Source organism: Mus pahari, chromosome 1 (assembly GCF_900095145.1).
Source record: "Mus pahari chromosome 1, PAHARI_EIJ_v1.1, whole genome shotgun sequence".
Classification (NCBI taxonomy): domain Eukaryota; kingdom Metazoa; phylum Chordata; class Mammalia; order Rodentia; family Muridae; genus Mus; species Mus pahari.
This window is the reverse complement of record NC_034590.1, coordinates 168,586,372-168,595,698: the sequence shown is the minus strand read 5'-3', so window position 1 is coordinate 168,595,698 and position 9,327 is coordinate 168,586,372. Positions and strand designations below refer to the sequence as shown.

Sequence of the window (9,327 nt, the reverse complement as noted above, 5' to 3'; positions counted from 1 at the left end):
AGGAGGAGGAGGAAGAGAAGGAGGAGGAGGAGGAAGAGGAGGAGGAGGAAGAGAAGGAGGAGAAGGAGGAGGAGAAGGAGGAGGAGGAAGAGGAAGAAGTTGATCAGTCCTGAAACTTCACATGGACACTACATGCTTTCATCAGCATTCACAACATAACTCCATGGATGAGCTATGCTTTGGACTCTTGAGCATCCCCCATCCCTGTGCCAACATGTGTGTGTGTGTGTGTGTGTGTGTGTGTGTGTGTGTGTGTGTGTGTGTTGGTTGAAAAGTTGGACCCATTGTGGTGGTGGAACTTTGTGAACATTCAGAGGTGGAATATATTGGAAGGTTCTTGGGCCAGTTGGGGCTTCACTCGAGTACTGAGTTGTTGGAAGCAGTGACCCATACCTGTAATCCCCATACTCTAGAGACAGAGGAAGAAGACAACATGAAAGTCAACCCAGCCTGGTCTATGTCATGCATTCTAGTCAAGCCAGAACTCTATAGTAAGACCCTGTCTCAACACACAAGCAAACAAAACACTGATAAAAACAAATCCACAATAAAAAGGAGACATTACTAATTCATCTGAAATCTGGGTCTTGTGTGCCAGTTTTTATATATCTGTGCCTACCACCTCTAAGCTCTCTGACTTCCTGTTTGAAGAAGTGAACTCTTTTCCCTGCAAAGACTGCTGGCATTGTGACATCATTCAGCTATGATGTCTATTCGAGCACTGTGTTACTTCTCTTGTTATGAGGCACCTCAAGGGAAGAAGAGCTTATTTTAGCTCAGAGTGTAACTTGATGCAGCCAATTATGGCAAAAGACATGGCAGCAGGCAGGGTAGACATGGCAACAGGCAGGGTAGACATGGCAGCAGGAGGATAGATATGACAATAGGGTGTAGACATGGCAATGGGGTAGACATGGCAACGGGGGTAAACATGGCAACAGGAGGTAGACATGACAACAGGAGGGTAGACATAGCAACAGGAGGGTAGGTATGACAACAGGAGGGTAGACATGACAACAGGAGGGTAGACATGACAACAGGAGGGTAGACCTGGCAGCAGGACTGGGGAGCAGATAGTTACATTGCATCTGTAATCCGGCAGCCAAGAGAAGAAAATCAGAAATAGGGTTGTGCTATAAAACATCAAGGACCACTCTTTTAATGACCCAGTTCCTCTAGCCAGGTTCTACCTCTTAAAGGCTCTCCAATCATTTTTTCAAATAGTGCCATCAACTGAGGACCAAGTGGTTAACACATACACTTATGCTAATCCTTTTACACTCAGAACATCACGTGGGCCAACCTGATCCTGAGCCTCTGAACATTTTGAACAATGACCTAGATAATTTCCTTGTTTTTCTACAATAATGAAAAGCAGACTCTTCCTGTCTCTCTGGAAGTGAGCTAAGACACTCGTGTGGTCTGTGTTCACTGTGATGGTCGCCGAAGTCTCGGAGATTTGCCTGCTGAACCAATCTGCCCACACTCTGCTTTGCCACTGAGAAGCACAGGGTCAGACTGGAGCCCAGTTGTGACAGTGTTGGCAGTGTACTCATTCAGCTGGGACAGAGGGCTGGGTAGGTGTGGTGAGTTTGACACAAACTACAGTCTTCTGAGAAGGAACCTCAATGGAAAAAGTGCCCCGAAGATTTGTCCACAGGCCAATCTGATGGAAGCAGTTTCTTGATTAATGATTGATGTATAGGAAGGCAGCCAATCCCATTGTGGGTGTATCACTTGGGGGCAGGTGGTTGTGGTAGGTATAAAGAGGGCTGGAGAGATGACTCAGTGGTTAAGAGTACTGACTGTTCTTCCAGAGGCCCTGAGTTCAATTCCCAGAAACCACATGATGGCTCACAACCATCTGTAATGGGATCTGATGCCCTCTTCTGGTGTGTTTGAAGACATCTACAGAGTATTCATGTGCATAAAATAAGTAAATAAATCTTTTTTAAAAAGTTGCAGAGCACAAGCCTGCAGAGCAAGCAAGTAAGCCAAACTCTTCCATGACCTCTTCTTCAGTTCCTGCCTTGAGTTCCTGCCCTGATATTTTTTTCATGATAAACTATAGCATGTAAGCTAAGTGTAGCCATCTTCTCTCCAAGGTGCTTTTGGTCATGGTGTTTATCATAGCAATAAAAACAAACTTAGATTTATAGCTTTAATCATATTTTATGTATTTTCTATGTCCATGACATTCTAATGTTATGTGCATGTATATGAGTGTGGGTAGCTGGACTTTTTTGGCTATTTTGTGGGTTCTTCCTTCTTCCACCCTTCTCCACCCCTCTTCTTCTACCCTTTCCACCTCCTAACACTAGGTAGGAGAGAGAAAAAAAGGGTAGAGGGGGAAGGGGGAGTCATTATTAGATTACTTCCTGCTGATTAGGGGTGTTGAGTTTCTTGGGGTAAGTTTAGTCTTCACCTTCAGGGTTATCTAATTTCTTCTTGTCTCTTTGCACAGGACCACTTGACAAACTGCAACCAACAGCATCCAACCAGCTACCAGCCACCAAGCCAACCACCAACCAGTCACTCAGCCGCCCAGCCAACCGGCCAACCGGCCAACCACCAACCAGCCATCCAGCCACCGCTATCAGGGCCCTAGCATTTATATATTCTCTGAAAAGTCTATAGAATTCCAAATGTCACACACTCACAGAAACTGTGTGCAGTGGCAAAAACATGCCCCTGCTAGAGAACGAGGCAAATCATAGTCAGTCGCTGCAAAGCAGCCCCACATCCCCACACCTGGGATTCAAACAAAAACATATTCTTATAATTTCCGTGTTTTCAAAATTCTCACTACGTGTGTGTTCATGTGCCTGAGTATGTTCATGTGCATATCAGTGTGTGTGTGTGTGTGTGTGTGTGTGTGTGTGCGTGTGTATGCGCGCGCACATGCGTGCAGGCATGTCTATGTGTATATTAAGTGCATGTGTGTGAATGTTAAGTGCATGTGTGTGAATGTGTGCATATGTGTGTGTGTGTGTGCATGTGTGTCCTTTATGAGTCCGCGTGTATGTGTTGGTGTGCTACAGTGTACTTGTGCAGGTCAGAGGATGACTGTGGAGGTTCTCCCCTCTGCCATGGGAGTTTGGGTGATCAGTTGTGGCAGAAAGCACTTCTATCTGATGAGCCATCATGCAGGCCCCAAGACATTTTTCATGTTGAAATTGTCCAATTTGGGAGCTAGAGGGATGGCTCAGCAGTTAACAGCAGTGGCTGCTGTTGCCGAGGACCAGGGTTTGATTCCCAGCATGTATGTGTCAATTCACAACTTCTTGTAACTTTAGTCCTAGGAGGTCTGACCACCCCTTTTGGCCTCCCTGCATAACCAGGCACACACAAACACAGACTTACATGCAGGCAAACACTCATAAGTATACAATAAAATGAAAGGGAGATTTTTCCGATATGTACTGCATCCTTTGGTTCAATAAGCAAGTTTAATCGTAAAGGTGTCCAAGCACGTGAAATCTGAAGCTGCTTGGTGTTCCTCGGTGACAGAACTAACTAGATTATTATTGCTGTCCTCTAGCAAAGCTCCGCCTGGTGCTTCAGCTGTAAGGTTTAGCACTAACAAGGCCCATGGGGGACTGAGCCACACGCTCATGTATGAGAAACCCATGCCTAGCTAAAACTGAAATTATTAGGGAAAAAAAAATCTTTGAAAAACTGGGTTCTACTGACAGTTCTGTGTTTTTATTTGACTGGTGGTGGGGTTGTTTCTCAGTACATAGGTTTTTGTTTGTTTGAAACAGGGTCTCTCTGTGTATGTCTGGCTGTACTATAACTTACTATACAGACCAGGCTAGTCTTAAACTCCCAGAGATATACCTGCCTCTTTCTCCTAAGTGTTAGCATTAAAGGTGTGCACTGCACTACCAGCCCTCGCAGAGGCTATTTTTATCTACCTCAAATGTATTTGGTATAGCAAATAAGATAAGAAAAAAAACACACCTTAACTCTTCCCTGAGGACTAGACAATTATTGCATGATCCTGTTCCCGTTTTACCACTTTATACATTTGCAAACTCATATATCTGTCTCACTGATCTGCAGTGCTAGTCCTGTTTTAATACCTTAGCTTCACAATACAGTTTAATATTTTGTATTTCTCTACAGAAATTTGATTTAACATTTCCTGTGATTAGAATGCTTTGGTCTGCAATTCTAGGAAAGATTTAGAATGACGGGGAGGGTTAAGAATAGATTTTGAATTTCCTCCAGCAGTAAGCTTTTCTTTTGATGGGACTTGGTTGAGTGGTTAGTAAGAAACCCAGTGGTCTAGTCACGCACTGCCTGCTCTTTCTCACTCCGTCTTCTTAGTCTCCTTCCATCTCTGTGATGACTTCACAGAACACATGGGCACTCGGCTTGATTTCTAAGAGTCTGAGAAGAAGGACACTGCAGACCTGGGAACAGCCTTGAGACTGGTGCCTCCCTTGCCAGGATAGACTGAGCTGCCTGTGAGTCCCAGTGAGCATGGCGCTCTTCAGAGAGGATCTAACAGACTCCTGGACACCTGAGGGGTGACTCTCCAGTCTCAGCAAATGGATGAGAGGAGTCCAGAGGGCTGGCCTGGAGTTTCCCAACTGCCTCTAGGAAGTCTTCCCTGGCTGCTGCATTCATAGGTGGGCGGCTGAGTTCTCACCATCAGACCCCTCCATTCCATGATAATCTAACTTTCCTCTTAGTTCCTCTTTAGCAAAGACTATCTCACCTCATGACCCTTTGGGACACAATTTCAGTGATCCTGTTGCCCAACACCAAAGCCTCGTCCTATCATGGTGTGCCAGGTTCACATTAGATACACTGTGCTAAGTGCTCTCACATGGACCTGTCAGTGTGGTCTGTAGAACATTTTAAAGACTCAAAACAGTTAATAGTCTGCTGGCGACGTATTGAAAAGAGAATGCTAGAAACTCTTTATTAGAATAGTCGATCAGGACATGGTAAGGGAACAGACAGTGACAAGAAATAAGACTAGTCAATAAAAATCAGGCACACGCTTTAAATCCTGCATTACGGAAACGAATAATTTGAATGAAACATAGCATCAGCTACTGAATGTATTTTGTGAAGGAGTAAGGAGAGAGCCAGAGATCGGCCAAAGATAATTGACTATTGAAAAATGTTGCCTCCATGTGCCACTCTGAAAATGAATATAATGGAAATGAAGGCTTGAGGAAAAAATATAAGATCTGATGAGATAAGATGAAATGCCTTTCTGCAGAACTTACCTTTCTGCAGAACTTCAGCACTGAACCGAGGCCCCTTTGTCATGCATGGCTACAGATCTTGTGTATGATTTGTGACACTTCATGCAGTGTGATTTGGGGGTTACTCTGTATGAAAACGCAAGTGCAGCTGGTGACAAAATCTTATAATAAAAAGAGAAAACAGATTTATATCACAGGATTCCCAAGGGCATAGAAACCTATCCACACGCAGGCTCACATTCTGCTATCTATTAACTGTTACACACTTCAGAGGCACAGTCAAAAATTTCCAGACTCCTGTACAAAGTTTGGTAAGCAGTCCTTTCTGATATATTGATCCCTCACCTACAGGGCAACTGAAATCACCAGAAATTATTTCTTTATCCCACTGGTGGGGCCTTTCAAGGCCTTGCTCCAGAGCTCTGAGGCTGCACGTCTGAAGGATGAAGTCTTGGTTTAGCTGAGCACACATCTCGAGAGACACTCAGGCCACGCTTTGCTTCCAAAATATTCCTCTTTCTGAGAGAGTGGACATGGTGGCTGGTGCTCTGTTGTATCCTTTCCTTTGGCATGAAAAGATTCCAAAGAACAGTTGTCCACTCGAACCAAAGGCTATGCCCTGCCGAGGGAAGAAAGGCAGATGAGCTGCAGCCAACATTATCAAAGAGCAGGGAAAGAGAGGAAGCCAGAAGCAGCCGGAGGAGCAGCCGTACTAAAGATCACCGCTCCGTCACTATGGCCACAGCTACATTAGAGTCCGCCTCAGCTACTTCTGCACCGCACTGACCAACATGCCTCACGTATGCTAACTAGGGAGGGAAAGGCTTTGTCTGGTCCTGGGGTTCAGAGTTCTCAGCCCGTCGTGCTGTGGGTGCCATCCTGAGGTTCATGTGGGAGAAGCATACCATGGGCATGCTTTACCAGGAGAAGGACCGGAAACAGGAACCATGTCAGAACCAAGGCTCTACCTTCAAAGCCTGACCAACAGTAACCTGCTTATCCAGCTCAGGCCGCATCTCCTAAAGGGTCCACTGCTCCAGGAAACAGCACAGGTTGGAGACTGAGCCTGTGGAGAACATTCCAGATTCAAGTCATGTCACTTTCTAATTTTGTTGAATCCCTGCTATGGTTCTCACTTGGTTTTGCTCAGTTTTGGAGTTGCTGTCAATCCAACAATACACCACTCCTGAATTACTCTGCAGATCACATGAAGTAAGATGCCTAACGTCCTTTGCATTGAAAGTGGCCTTTACAGAGACCAAACAGGGAAGTCAGAGCTCTGAATCATTCCCTGGCCATTTACTCAGTAAATTATGTGTACACACAGCGGTGAGACTGGGTCTTAAAAATCCCCTTGCGTGAGACAAACAATTGGAAGATATGTTGGAAAGCGCTACCCAACCAATGGCTAACACAAGCTTCCACGCCCTGTAAGGACACACACGTAAGCAAAGGCACATGTGACCTATCAGAACAATCTCTCATACGTGGTGACCAGGGTGGAGCATGACCAAGCCACAGGCATAATATATCAACTAGGAGCAAGGGCTTCAGGGACAGCAATGGCAATGTGCCCTGCACTGAAGGGGCGACTAATTCAACTCACTGTGTTGAGGTTGAAACTAAAAAGATAATAACGACATCTAGAGCTTCCACTCGCTCTCAGGTTGGGATATCCTACACACAGACTCCCTTCTTGTCCTTGCTCAGGTGGGGATGCTGGGATGCCCTACACAGAGCACCCTACATGCCCTTACTCAGCCTGGAAGCTCCTTCCTCTGGCTTTCTGGGTGACTTAACACACCAGGGCATAAGTATATTAGTATATTAAAAGCAGGATGCTTTCCGCATGTAGTCACTCTGGACTTCAGAGCTAAATTACAGGCATTCCTAGTATGTGATTCCATCTATAAAATTAGGGCAAAGTAGGAAACACACAAAGAAAAGGTGGTGATTTATCATCCTGTTATTCCTTTTAAACGATGCCTCTTTTGGCCCACGGGTTTAAGGCAAGATAAATGGAAGGTGGTTATTATCACATCTCTTCAACACACACGGGTTCCCCTGCTCACCCCTCTGTAGGAGCTCTCTCACCTCGAATCCCCAGCTGCACGGGCTGCAACAGCATGAGTGACTGTGGCCTGGAGTGGTGCAGACCCTTGTCACTTAGCTCTGTCCGTGCTGGCACAGAGGAAAGGAGGGACTGAAGAACACTGGTAACAGACTGAAGCTGGAACAGTCTCTAGCCGAGCTGAGGACTTCCGGTGTTGACGGATACGACCTCCTGCTTTTCTTCAGTCGGCTGGAAATGAGCCAGGCTTCGGCAGAACCTTTCTTGTTCTTTCTCCAAGGTCACCTTCAGTTCGAATGGCCTGTTCTCTGGGGAAAGCAATAACAGATTTAGGGGTTGAGGCTGTTCTGGTATCCATTATAGGATCAGAAATATGTTCCCCTGGCAGGCTTTCTGTTCCTAACATTACTCTTCTTTGTGGTTACATATACACCAGCATTGTAACCTGGGTAAAGAAAGTACTGAATCAACCCCAAAGGATTTGTGTTCTAGCTCACCCCACGATGCCTGCCACCCTCTGTTTGGATGAAGACCTCCCGCTCTTCACTGATGATGACGACAACCTGTGCGAAGACTTTCTCTGCCTCTCCTTGGCTTTTTCTCTTGTGGCTCCTTTGTTCTTCTTTCTTCCCCTCCTCCTCCAGTCCCCGTAGTGTGTGTGTGTGTGTGTGTGTGTGTGTGTGCACACTCACTGCTTGTGGATTTCCATACCTGCCTCTACCAGACCTCACGTACCTCCAACAGCACAGAGGCGAGAGTCCTGTGAGGAACAAAAGGAGCCTTTTGTGGCCCAGGCTGGATCTGTGGGATGGGGAAGATGACGGTGTCCATATCCTAGGTCCTGTAGGTAAGGTGTCCAGGAAGAAGGAGCAACAGGAGCTGAACGCCAAAGCCTAGTGTCAGCTCTCCGAGCAAGAAGGAAACGAGGCACAAAGTCCATAAAAAGCAACCAACCAGGAATGTGCTGAGGGCCAACAGGCTGAGCATTTTACTAATTTCCACTGCATGCTGTGGAGGAAGAGCCCATGAGCAAGCTTTCACAGGAGTCAAGGCACAGCTGAAGGACTGGGATGTCGCAGGTGAGGGTCGATCCCCTACTGCCAGGCGGCCATTTCCAAGTCCTCTGAATCCTCTTGTCTGTTTTTAGTTTTCAAAAACTTAAAAGGTAGAGTGTGCAGAAAAGATGGAGAAAGAATAATGTTTAAATTTCCTCCTCTGCCTAAAACATTTGCGCATGTCCCCTTTGGACGGCGCCCACCCATGATGGCGTCCACCGTCGCATGGTGCCCGTCCACACATGGGAGCACCATCTAGTCTCTCTGTGTGTATTACAGAGCAGTGGTCGGAGGGCAGAGCCCTGCCTTCCTTTGTCTTGCAGGCTCCTTGCACACACGCCCACATTTCCTTCCATACATTGGGCCTCTGACAGATGCTGGACTAAATCGGATTCCTGAAAGACCTCAAAGGGACTTTCCAGAAAAAAAGACATGTGCAGCAAGAAACGTAAGCCAGCCTCGCAGATTTGAGAAGCTGCAGCTGTTTTCAAGGAGTATTGACTCAGGAAGAATTGGTGTTAACTTAAAATGGGAGAGTAGCTGCATCCCAGAGCATCAGATGCCATCGGTAACATCAAAGCCTTATTCCAGGTTCAGAAGCGGAGCCCTCCCTGTGCCCTCGCTCACACCACAGCTCACACCGTAGGCTCACGCCCCAGTTCACACACCAGCTCACACCCCAGCCCACACACCAGCTCTTACCCCAGCTCACACTCCAGTTCACACACCAGCTCACACCCCAGCCCACACACCAGCTCACACCCCAGCTCACACACCAGCTCTTATCCCAGCTCACACCCCAGTTCACACACCAGCTCTTACCCCAGCTCACACTCCAGTTCACACACCAGCTTATGCCCCAGCTCACACACCAGCTTATGCCCCAGCCCACACACCAGCTCTTACCCCAGCTCACACTCCAGTTCACACACCAGCTTATGCCCCAGCTCACACACCAGCTCACACCCCAGCCCAC

General features: G+C 46.8%; 1 long non-coding RNA gene across 1 annotated transcript; it reads right to left on the bottom strand.

The window, feature by feature from the left end:
* Positions 1 to 4,901: 4,901 nt before the first annotated feature.
* LOC110316488 lies at positions 4,902 to 8,138 on the bottom strand. Its single transcript, XR_002380272.1, has 3 exons — positions 8,032 to 8,138; positions 7,298 to 7,604; positions 4,902 to 5,844 (listed from the first exon to the last, which is right to left on the bottom strand). It is a non-coding gene; the product is annotated as an uncharacterized LOC110316488 (long non-coding RNA).
* Positions 8,139 to 9,327: the final 1,189 nt, after the last annotated feature.